Genomic DNA, 12,387 nt, shown 5'->3' on the forward strand with positions numbered 1-12,387 from the left:
CTTTTTTTTTTTAACATAAAAAAATCAGTGTTATTGAGAAATAATTTACAAAATGCACCCATTTTGACTGTACAGTTCAGTGAATTCTGACAGATGTATACAGTGGTGTAAACACGCCATACCCAAGATATCACACATTTCTATCACCCCTCAAAATCTCCTCATACCCCTTCCTGATCAGTTCCTCTCCCTGCCCCAGGCAACATTTGATTGGATTTTATCAATATCGATTAGTTTTGCATGTTCTAGAATGTCCTATAAATGTGATTAGGCAGTATGTACTTTCTGTGTAGTGCCATGCATGCTGTATCTTGCATGAGTAGTTCGGCCCTTTGCATTCTGGGTAGTATTCTGGAGAATGGACATTCCACAGTTTGTTTATCTGTTCACCAATAGATAGAATTTGGGTTGTTTCCAGTTTGGGGATTTTATGAATAAAGCTGCTATGAACATTCATGTGAACATGTTTTCATTTACCTTGGGCTAGTGCCTGAAAGTGGAATTGTTGGGTTGTTAGGGTAAGTATATGTTTTACTATATAAGAAATTGCCAAATTCTTTTTTTTGAAGGAAAATTTGTATTTTAATTATTTTTATGTACAGAAAACTCAACAGTATACATTTAACCCAGTTTAGTGGCAAGTTCTTTAGCCTTTGCCTTTTCGAGTTTGGCGATACGAGCCACAGACTTGGGACCCAGGACATTGCCGCCACAGTGACGGCGGATCTCATCGTATCTGTTGTTGTAATTGGTCCTGATAGCTTCCACCAGCTTAGCCAAAGCGCCTTCGTCTTCCGAGTTCACCTGTGGGAAGGCGACAGTGGTGCAGGTCTTCCTGTGGACTAGACGGCCCAGTCTGGCCTTCCCCTTGATAATGCAGTAAGGGACCGCCGTTTTACAGCACAGGGCAGGCAAGAAGACAACCAGCTCGATGGGATCCGTGTCGTGTGCAGTCACCACCAGCTGAGCTTTCTTGTTCTCCACCAAGGTGGTGACGGTGTTAACTCCTGCTTGAAGGACACGTGGTCTCTCAGTGGGGACGTCCCCTTTGCCAGCAGCTTTCTTCTCCGCCCGTGCCAATAGCCTCTGGTTCTTCTCTTCCTTTGTCTCTGGTCTGTACTTGTGGGCCAGCTTAAGCAGCTGAGTAGCTGTCTGGCGGTCCAGGGCCTGGGTGAACTGGTTAATAGCAGGAGGCACTTTCAGCCACTTATAGAGGATGGCTCTCTGCCGCTGCAACCTGATATAGCGGGGCCATTTCACAAAGCGGGTGAGGTCTCTTTTGGGCTGGATGTCCTGTCCAATGCCAAAATTCTTAGATCTTTTCTCAAACAGGGGATTCACCACATTCTTGGCCTCCTGCTTTTTCACGACAGCAGGGGCCGCAGCCACCTTCTTTCCCTTGGCCTTCTTTCCTTTCGGCATCTTGGGCGGCGGGGGGCCAAATTGCCAAATTCTTTTCCAAAGTGTTTGCACCATTTTAGCCACCAGGAGTGTATAAGAGTTCCATTTGTTCCATATCTTGTCAACACTTGGTATCATCGGTCTTAACTTTGAGCGATTCTAGTGAGTATGTAATGACAACTGTTGCTTTAATTTGCAATTCCACAACAACTAGTAATGTTGAAAATGTTGATCATCTGGTTATGTGCATATACTTTTTTTGGCGAAGCACCTATTTGAATCTTTTGCCTAGTTTTATTGGTTGTTTGTCTTCTTATTGAGTTCTAAGAATTCTTCATATGAATTCTTGACACAAGTGCTTTGTCAGATATTTGTGTTGCAAAATATTTTCCCAGTTGGTGTCTTGCCTTTTCATTTTCCTAATTGTATCTTTTGAAGAGTAAAAGTCTGATTGATCAGTTTTTGCTTGTCTAGTTAGTACTTGACATGACTTGTTTAAGGAACCTTTGCCTGCCAACAAAGCTGCAAATATTTTCTCTGCAGTTTTCTTCTAGATGTTTTATAGTTTTCGCTTTTAATGTTCAGATATATGGTCCGTTTTGAATTCATTTTTATGAATGATGTGAGGTGGAGTTGAGGTCCATATAGATATCTATTTGTTTTCTCTATCGTAATTGTCACTGTTTTCTGTTACTGCCCTTGTTTTTCCTTCTTAGTTTTGCTTTCCACTCTTTTTCTGCTGATTGTGGTTTTAATCAAGCATTTTATACGATTCTGTGCTATCTTCATTCTTAGCATATCATTATACTTTTTTTTTTTTTTTCTTTTCTTAGTGGTTGCTCTGGAATTTGCAATATACATTTATAGCTAATCCAACTCCATTTTCAAATAACACTACACTGTTTCATGGGCAATGCATGTACCTTATAATAAAAAGTATTCCTTCCCCTCACTCTCTTCCCTTGTAACATTGCTGTCTTTCCTTTTACCAACCCATAAACTATAATCATTGAATACATTGTTGCTGTTATTTTGAACAAACTGTTATCTGTTGTATCAATTAAGAATAAGAAAAATAAAGTTTTTTTTTTTTTTTTTTACCTTCATTTATCCTTCTATGCATTCTTTCTTTATGTAGATCTGAGTGTCTAACCTGTATCATTTGCCTTCTCTCTAACTTCTTTTAACATTTTCTGCAAGGCGTGTATACTGGCAACAAATTCACTCAATTTTTGCTTGTCTGAGAAAGTATGTACTTTTGAAAGATAATTTGGCAGCATATAGAATTCTAGGTTGATGGGTTTTTTGGTTTGTTTGTTTTGTTTTGTTTCTCTCTCAACAATTTAAATATTTCACTCCACTCCTTTTTTTTTGTGAATGGTTTCTGAGAAGTCTGGTGTAATTCTTATCTTCTTTGTTCTTTCAATAGATACGGGTTTTTTTTTTTTTTTTTTTTTTTTTTCTCTTCTGGCTTCTTTCAAGATTTTTCTTTATCTTTGATTTTCTGCAGTTTGAATATGACAGGCCTAGGTATGGATTTTTTTGGAATTTATCCTACTCACTGTTCTCTGTGCTTCCTGGGTCTGTGGTTTGGTATCTGACCTTAATTTTGGGAAATTGTCAGTCATTATTGCTTCAAATATTTCTTCTGTTCCTTTCTTTGTTCTTCTTTTGACATTACGATTATACACATATTATACCTTTTGTAGTCCTGCTTGGATATTCTGTTCAACTTCTTTCAGCCTTTTTTGCTCTTTGCTTTCTAGTTTTGAAAGTTCTATTGTCATATCCTCAAACTTACAAATTCTTTCCTCTGCTGTGTCCAGTCTGCTAATGAGCCCATCAAAGGCATTCTTAATTTCTGTTACAATGTTTTTCATTCCTAGCATTTCTTTTTGATTCTTTATTAGAATTGTTATCTCTCTGCTTATATCACCCATCTGTTGTTACACGTTGTCTACCTTTTCCCTTAGAGACCTTAGCATGTTAATCATACTTGCTTTAAAGTTCTGGTCTGATAATTCCAATATCCCTGTCATATTTGTGTCTAGGTCTGGTGCTTGTTACGCCTTTTCTGTATTTTTTTTTTCCTTTTTGTGTGCCTTATAAATTGTTGAGAGCTAGATCTGATGTACTAGGTAAAAGTAATCTGGTACTAGTTCCCGCAGAGGATTCTGCTGATGGGTTTCTGCTCTGATAAGTTGTAATTCTCTGTTTTCACTTGTCTATCTTGCCAGTTTTGGAGGCATTAGTTTGCCCCGCAGCCTCAATTATCTGATGAATCTAAGAAGAGTTGTTGATTTTCACTTTGTTTAGCTGTTTTCTTATTGTGAGGATGAGAGCAATGATTCCCACGCTCCTTACACGCTGGAATAGAAACTGGAAGTCTGGTATTTGTTTGTTTTCATGCCTTTTCTTACGAATACAATTCTTTGCCCACTGAATAACCTTATCATTTTTGTAAAAAAATCAGTTGCATAGTCCCCCTACTTGGGGACTTTATTCTGTTCCATTGATCCATATATCTTCCCTTATACCAATACCATACTCTATTGATTACTGTAGCTGTGTAGTAAATCTTGAAATCAAGAAGCATAAGTTCTCCAAATTTGTTTAGTAGAGACGGGGTTTCCAAATTTGTTATTTTTAAAAAAGTGTTTTGGGTACTCTAGGAAGTCCTTTTCATTTTCATATAAATTTTAGGATCAGTTTGTCGATTTATGTTTTTTAAAAGAGTCTGCTGAGATTTTTCATTGGTTTGTAGTTTTCTTGTATTATGTTTGTCTGGTGTTGGTAAGTACAGTACTGCTGAACTCGTGAAACAAGTTGGGAAGTATTCCACCCTCTATGGTTTGAAAGAATTTGTGTTTGGTATTATTTTCTATTTAAATATTTGACAAAATTCACTATAGATCTATATGGGCTTAGAGTTTCTTTTAGGGAATGTTTTATGAGTTACATTTCTGTAATAAATATGGAACTATTTTTTTTTGTTTTTCTTATGCCAGTCTTGATAATTCGTTTGTTTTTTGAGACGGAGTCTTGCTCTGTCACCCAGGCTGAAGTGCAATGGTGCGATCTTGGCTCACTGCAACCTCTGCCTCCTGGGTTCAAGCAATTCTCCTGCCTCAACCTCCTAAGTAGCTGGGATTACAGGCATGTGCCACCACGCCTGGCTAATTTTTGTATTTTTAGTAGAGACAGGGTTTCACCATGTTGGCCAGGCTGGTCTCGAATTTGTGAACTTAAGTTATCTGCCCACCTCGGCCTCCCAAAGTACTGGGATTACAGGCATGAGCCACTGTGCCCGGCCAATAATTTCTATTGTTAAATGAATTTGTCTCGTATATTTGAGGTGCCAAAGTTGTGATCTTAAAGTTATTTATAATATTATTTTAGTATCCTTTTAACAGCTGTAAGATCTGTAGTGATGAATCCACTTTGATTCTTGATATTGGTCATTTGTGTTTTCTTTTTTCTTATTCAGTCTAGCTGGAAGTTCCCTGATTTCCGTTAATCTTTTCAAAAGCATATGCTATGGTTTCCACTGAGTTTCTGTAAGTGCATGCCCGTTTTCCTTTTTGTTGGTTTCTGCTCTTTATTATACCCTTCCTTCTACTTTGGTTTTAATTTGGTCTTTGGTTAAACTTTGTTAGGTGAATCAGTGGTGTGTTGGGAGTCCCCAAGACCACCCTCAGGTTCCAGGATTTTCTAATAGGACTTATAGGAATCAGCTGTCTGCTAAGATTTCTTATAGCAAAGGATACAAAGCAAAATTGCAAAGGGAAAAGCACATGGGGTAAAATTTGAAGAAAAGCAGACATAAGCTTCCAGGAGTCTGCTCATGGTGTACTCTAGTCATACAAGACGTGCTGAATTCCTCCAGCAATGAGTTGTGACAACACATGTAAAATGCTGTCTACCAGGGGTACTCATTAGAGGCTCCATGCCCAGGGTCTGTATTGGGGGTTCACCACATAGGCACCCTCTGCATGGCACATGTCAACATTCTAGGCTGCCAGAAGGAAAACATTGCTCAGCATAAACCATATTGTTTATGTCAATCATCTAGACACAGCAAGGCACTTTTATCAAGGAATGATGGAAACCTCCTGACATCCAAGTTTCCAGATGCCAGTTATGTTAGTCTGTTTAGCGTTGCTATGAAGAAATACCTGAGAGTGGGTAGTTTATAAAGAAAAGACATTTATTTTGGCACACTATTCTGCAGGCTGGGAAGTTCAAGAGCCTAGTGCCCCATCTGGCTGGCTTCCGATGAGGGCCACATGCTGGGACAAAACGTGGCAGAGAAGCAGAAATGTGCGCTGAGTGGTCATGTGTGCAAAGAGAACACATGGCGGAGGAGTAAGCAAGAGAGAGTCCAGGAAGCTGAACTTGCTTTTATAACCAGCTGCTCTTGCAATAAGTAATCTGGAGAGAGAGGGCCTTAACTATTCATGAGAGATCCGCCCCTGTGACGCAAACACCTCTCACTAAGGCCACATCAGGGATCAAATTTCAACATGAGTTTTGGAGGGGATAGACTCAAACCTTAGCCCCAGTCAAAGGCCAGCCTGGTAAGAAGGCCTTTCTAAGGCCAGTAGTCTCAGGCCTGCCCTGTTCTCTTTTCTGCACAAATGTTTTAGAATTTCCATTTTGACTAATATAAGCAATTCAAGCCAAACATTTCCCTTCCACCACTCTTTGAACTGCATCTCACAAATATTAACATGTTGTGTTTTCATTTTTTCATTCAGCTCAAAACATTTTCTAATTTTCCTTGTGATTTCTGTTGTCTTCAGGATCATACATCTTTTTGTCTGCACTGTATCTGCTATTCATTCCTTCCTGTTAAATTTCCATTTCATATATTGTGTTTTTCTGCTCTAGAAGTTTTGTTTCTTTTACATGGTTTTCATTTATTTCTTCATTATGTTCCTTTTTTTAATCCTTGAATATTATTGTAATAGCTATTTTAATGTATTTGTCTGCTCATTCCATGATTTCTGTCACCTAGTTCTGTTTCTGTTGAATTATTTTTCTTCTGGCTGTGGGTCACATTTTCCTGCTTTCTTGCACATCTGGTAGTTTTGTTTGGATGCTGGACATCGCTTAGCATTTGGGTTTTGTTGCCTTCCTTTAGAGTATTAAAGATATTGCTTTGACAGGCAGGTAACCTGTTTACTTGTGGATGGGGTTGCTTTTCTTGAGGCTCATTTTCAAGCTTTATTAAGTTGATCCATGAGCCTTCTTTACCCTGATTGGTTGGAACTCCAACTCTCCCAACTTTGTATGAGCCCCTGTATGTAGCCCTTCAACTTCCTGGTAGTCAATTTCCTCTGATAGTTGGTTTTTGCCTGGTCTTATCAATTCTCACCCTAGGCATGCACAGCTTATAACTTGGCTACAGGCTCAAAAGGACCCCTATGCAGATTTCTGGAGCTCTTTCTCTGCCTAGATCCTTCCTCTCTGGTGCTCTGCCCACAACTTCTAGCAGCCTCAGGCTCCCTGGACCCTAATCTCTTGTCTCGTCAGCTCAGTGAGACTGTTGTGCTCCACCTGGATTCTCTCTTCATTCAGTGATCTCAAATGTGCCTCCAATGAGAAAACTGGACCATCAGAGTTTATCTCATCTGTGTCTCTGTTCTCAGGAATCACTGGCCTGTGCTTCTGTGTGAAAATAGGTCCTTCTATGTTTATTTTTATTTTTACTTTTTTCTGATCACTGGTTACTATAGCATGGCAAAAAGTAGACCTTATCAACCAATTCTTTTTGACTCCCAGTCCAATGTTTGTGATAATGTAAGTTCACCAGGAAGAGGCCTGAAGGAGGGTATATTGGGAGAAGGGTCCACTTAGGGGAAGGTTATATGTTCAAGGCACACTCAAGCACTTTCAGGGATGGTGATCAGGCATGGGAGGCTGAAGTGGGAGGAGCACTTGAGGCCAAGTGTTCAAGACTAGCCTGGGCAGTGGGTACAAGCAAGACCTTGTCTCAAAAAAAAAAAAAAAAAAAAAATTAGCCAGGTGTGGTGGCATGTGCCTGTAGTCTCAGCTACTCCAGAGGCTGAAGCAGGAGGATCACTTGAGCCCAGGAGTTCCAGCCTACAGTGACGTGTGATTCTGCCACTGCAATTATGGAGAGAGAGCTAGAGTGAACCAGAGGGATAGGCAGGGATGGATTTTCAGAGGACCTTGAATGGCAGTCTAAGAAGTTGCACATTATCCTGGAGAAGCTGTGTCTAATAATTATTATCATAACTATAATGTCAATAACATATAACTTATTTATTTTCATGTACCATGCACTGCCCTCCTAGCTCTTTTAATGGATTATCTTATTTATTCCTTCAGCCAGCTCATGAGAGACTGCAATGTTATTAGGAATTATCATGTGTTTTTTTAAGCATTTTACATAATTATCGCATTTAATTCTCACAGTAACACTATGTGTTAGGAATTAGAATTATGTCTGTTTTATGGATCAGGAAAACTGAGGCATAGAGAAGCTAAATGACTTATAGTTACTCAGAGAATAAGTAGCAATGAGGGCTGATTTTCTCTTCTCCCCAAATACTCTTTTAATATTATTATAATTATATTCTTACAATAAAAAAAAGAGCTGCCTTTGGGCCACCAGCTGTCCATGATGCTCTGTTACCTGTAGACACTGTGAGTGTCAGCGTCTGTGGCCACGGTGCCGGACAGGCAAGTGGAAACTATGACAGTTTAAAAACTGTTCCCTAGACTGGGCTTGGTGGCTCACACATATACTGTCAGCACTTTGGGAGGCCAAGGTGGGTGAATCATCTGGGTCAAGAATTCAAAACCAGCCTGGCCAACATGGCAAAACCCCGTCTCTACTAGAAATACAAAAATTAGCTTGGCGTGGTGGTGCATGCCTGTAATCCCAGCTGCTCAGAAGGCTGAGGCAGGAGAATCACTTGAATCTGGGAGGCAGAGGTTGCAGTGGGCTGAGATCATGCCACTGCACTGCAGCCTGGGCCAAAGCGCAAGACTCCGTCTCAAAAACAAACACAACACAACAAACAAAAAACAGTTCTCTGCATTCTTTCACATTCATCCCATCAAAAAGTGGACTTCAATTCCGCTCCTCTTTGATATAGGTTGGCTGTAGTGACTTGCTTCCCATGAGTAGAATGTGTCAGAAGTGATGGTGAATAATGTGGTTAGTTTTAAAAAGGCAACTCGAGGCCAGGCTCGGTGGCTCACGCCTATAATCCCAGCACTTTGGGAGGCCTAAGGGAGGGGGAAAATTCTTTGAGCTCAGGAGTTTGAGACTAGCCTAGGCAACATGGCAAGACCCTGTCTCTACAAAAAATTTAAAAATTAGCGAAGCATGGTGATGCATGCCTGTAGTCCCAAATACTTGGGAGACTGATGTGGGAGGATCACTGGAGCCTGGGAAGTTGAGGCTGCAGTGAGCTGTGATTATACCACTGCACTCCAGCCTGGGCAACAGAGTGAGACCCTGCCTGTCTCTGAAGAAAAAAACAAGGCAACTCAGCTGCCATCTGACTCTTCCTCTTGTGACATGCACCTTGGGAGCCCTGATCTGTTTTCTGTTCCTATCGTTTTGCCTTTTCTAGAATGTTGCATAAATGGACTCATCCAGCCTGCAGTCTTTGTGTCTGGCATCTTTTACTTGGCCTATTACTTTTGAGATTTGCCCCTGTGACTGTGTGCGTTGGCAGTTTGGTCTTTTTTATTTCTGAATAGTATTGTTAATCCATTTATTTTGTGATTTGTGTGCCCACCCCAGGGCTGGGCACAGGATGGGTGCTCCCCAGGTGGGTGTCAAGTGGCTGAGCAGGTGAAAGGGAGGTGAAGGCAGAGACTCCTATACAAATCTGTTCAAATCAGGCTTTCATGGGGATTGGAGGAGGCAAGGTGATGATGCTTATTATTCATTAATTCACAAATATTTATTGAGTGCCTACTCATGCCAGATGCCATGCTAGGCCATAATAAATGGTTCTTGATTACCTAGAGCTGCCCATTCAGCTGAGAAGACAAGTAACATCAAGGGAGTTGATGTTGACATCAAGGGAGATGTGTCCTGAGGGAAGGGAAAGCAGGGCAGGGCAAGGGTGTAGTTGGGTAGACAGCAGGGCAGCCACTGGTGTAGGGGGCCAGATAAGACTTCTCTGGGTTAGTGAAGGCCTGCAGGAGGTGGTGTCAGCTGAACCACAGAGGAGGGCACGGTGTCCTGGCAAAAAAGGCAGAGGTGTCAAGACCCATCTGTGAGTGTGCAGCAGGTTAGAGGAATAAGTCTGGTGTGACTCTAAGGAGTGGTCAGATTTGGGGCTGAGAGGTGGTCCTAGGACAGATGCGGAGAGCACCTAAGTCACATCGACAAGTGTGGCTTTTGTTCTAGAGGCAGCAGGATCTGTGGAATGACTCTGAGTTGGAAAGTGATGTGATTAGGGTCTCTGCCTCCAAATAGAGAAAGGACTGAGTGCACAGGTGTGGGTGGGGGTCCAGCGTGGGATGGCAGTAGCCTGGGAACAAGTGACAGCAGTAGGACCGATAGATGTCAGATCAATTTAGAGGCTGACTTGCTGGGATCTGGTGACTGATTTTAGGTGGGGTGCAGAGAGAAATGAGACTGAATCCCAGATTTGGAACTCAGGCAACAGAATAGATGGCAGTGCCAATCTTTGGAAGAGGAGTGAGGGAGGAGGGGCAGGGAGTGTGGTGATGATGAGTACATGTGGGAACTGTGGAGGCTGAAGTGATTGCAAGATGATCAAATGCAAAGTGTAGCAGGCAGTTGAACATTTTGGCCTGGAGAGGAAATGTAGGCTGAGTACAGCGACTTGGGAGATGTTGGTGTCTAACAGGGAGTCGAGCTTGCCTGGAAATGAGTGGAAATGGCGCAGGGTGCAGGGCTCAGGACAGAGACCTGAAGAGCCCCAGGATTGAAAGAGTGGGAACAGGGGTACATAGCAGCCTGAAAGAAATGGCACGGAAAAGTAGAGGTGAGGACCGAGAGGAGCAAGGGGGAAAGTGTTGAAAAGAGAGGCAGCGGACCCCAGGAAGCAGGCAAATCAGATCAGCCTTAGGACTCAGGCACAACCAGGCCCTGGTGACCTTGGAGACTACCCTTTTGGAGGAGTGGTGGAAGGGGAGCCAGTGGGGAAGTGAGTGAAGGCTGGAGCTGCTGAGGACCACGGGATCAAGATCAAGTGGAACTTCAGATGAGAGGCTTGGGCATGTCTACGAGCTGACTGGAAGAGCTGCTACAGAGGGGCATTCCAGCTTCAAACCTAGGGACTTCGGACAACAGCCACTTACAGTAGTCCCACCTCATCCCTGGGGGATGCTTTCCAAAACCCCAGTGGATACCTGAAACCATGGATTGTACCAAACCCTATGTATACTATATTTTTTCGTAAACATACACACCTATGATAAAGTTTAAATTAAAACTTAGACATAGTTGCCCAGTCGCAGTGGCCCACACTTATAATCCTAGCACTTTGGGTGGCCGAGACAGGGAGATCATTTGAGGCCAGGAGTTCGAGACCAGCCTGGGCAACATGTTGAAACCCCATCTCTACTAAAAATGCAAAAATTAGCCGGGTGCGGTGGTGGGTTCCTATAGTCCCACCTACCTGGGAGGCTGAGGCGTGAGAATCACTTGAACCCAGGAGGTGGAGATTGCAGCGAGCTGAGATCTCGACAATGAACTCCAGCCTGCGTGACAGAGCGAGACTGTTTCAAAAAAAAAAAATTCAGAACAAAATAGCACAAAAAATAGTAGACACAGTAAAAGATTAACGATAGTAAGTAATACTAAAATAGAACAATAATAACAATATACTTTTATTAAAGTTATGTGAATGTGATCTCTCTCTCAAAATGCCTTTTTGTCCTGTGTCACCCTTCTTGCGATGATGTCAGATGGTAAGATGCCTACATGATGAGATGAGGGGAGGTGAATGATGTAGACCAGGGGTGCCCAATCTTTTGGCTTCCCTGGGCCACACTGGAAGAAGAATTGTCCTGGGCCACGTATAAAATACACTAACGATAGCTGAGGGGATGACAAAAAATTGCAAAAAAGTCTCATTTTTTTTCTCTTTTTTTTTTTTGAGATGGAGTGTCGCTCTTGTTGCCAATTCTCCTGCCTCAGCCTCCTGCATAGCTGGGATTACAGGCATGCGCTGCCATGCCTGGTTAATTTTGTATTTTTAGTAGAGACGAGGTTTATCCCTGTTGGTCAGGCTGATCTCAAGCTCCCGACCTCAGGTGATCTGCCCACCTCGGCCTCCCAAAGTGCTGGGATTACAGGCATGAGCCACCATACCCGGCCAAAGTCTCATAATGTTTTAAGAAATTTTATAAAGTTGTGTTGAGCCGCATTCAAAGCATCCTGGGGCACATGTAGCCTGTGGGGCACAGATTGGACAAGCCTGATGTAGGCATTTTGACGTAACATTAGGTTTCTATCGACCTTGAACAGGAACATTATAATACCCTGATAGCTGATCTGATAACCAAGAAGGCTACTAAGAGACTAAGGAGTGGGGAGCATAGACATCTTGGTTGTGCTGGATAAAGGGATGACTCATCTTCTGGGCAGGACGAAGTGGCACAGTGCAATATTTCATCTCGATACACAAAATGGTGTGCAATTAAAAACTTATGAATTGTTTATTTCTGGAATTTTTCCATTTAATATTATCAGACCACAGTTGACCACAAGCTGTGGGTCAGCGGGGACTACTGTGTTATCTCTCACAATTCTTGGTTGACTGGGCTCAGCTGGCCGCTTCTTCTGGTTCACGTGGTATACACTAGGGCTGCTGTCATCTAAGGGTTTGACCAAAGCATAAACACCACCCACTCAGATGGCAGGGGCTGATGCTGGATGCTGGCTGGGATCTGGACTGGGGCTGCCTCCATGAGGCCTTTCCACCTTGATTAGGTTCCTCACAGCCAAACAGCTGGATTCTAAGA

General features: G+C 42.3%; 1 pseudogene; it reads right to left on the minus strand.

Moving 5' to 3' along the window:
• Positions 1 to 554: 554 nt before the first annotated feature.
• LOC102129526 (large ribosomal subunit protein eL8 pseudogene) lies at positions 555 to 1,435 on the minus strand (annotated as a pseudogene).
• Between the last annotated feature and the right edge of the window lie 10,952 nt (positions 1,436 to 12,387).

Source organism: Macaca fascicularis, chromosome 9, assembly GCF_037993035.2.
Source record: "Macaca fascicularis isolate 582-1 chromosome 9, T2T-MFA8v1.1".
NCBI lineage: Eukaryota > Metazoa > Chordata > Mammalia > Primates > Cercopithecidae > Macaca > Macaca fascicularis.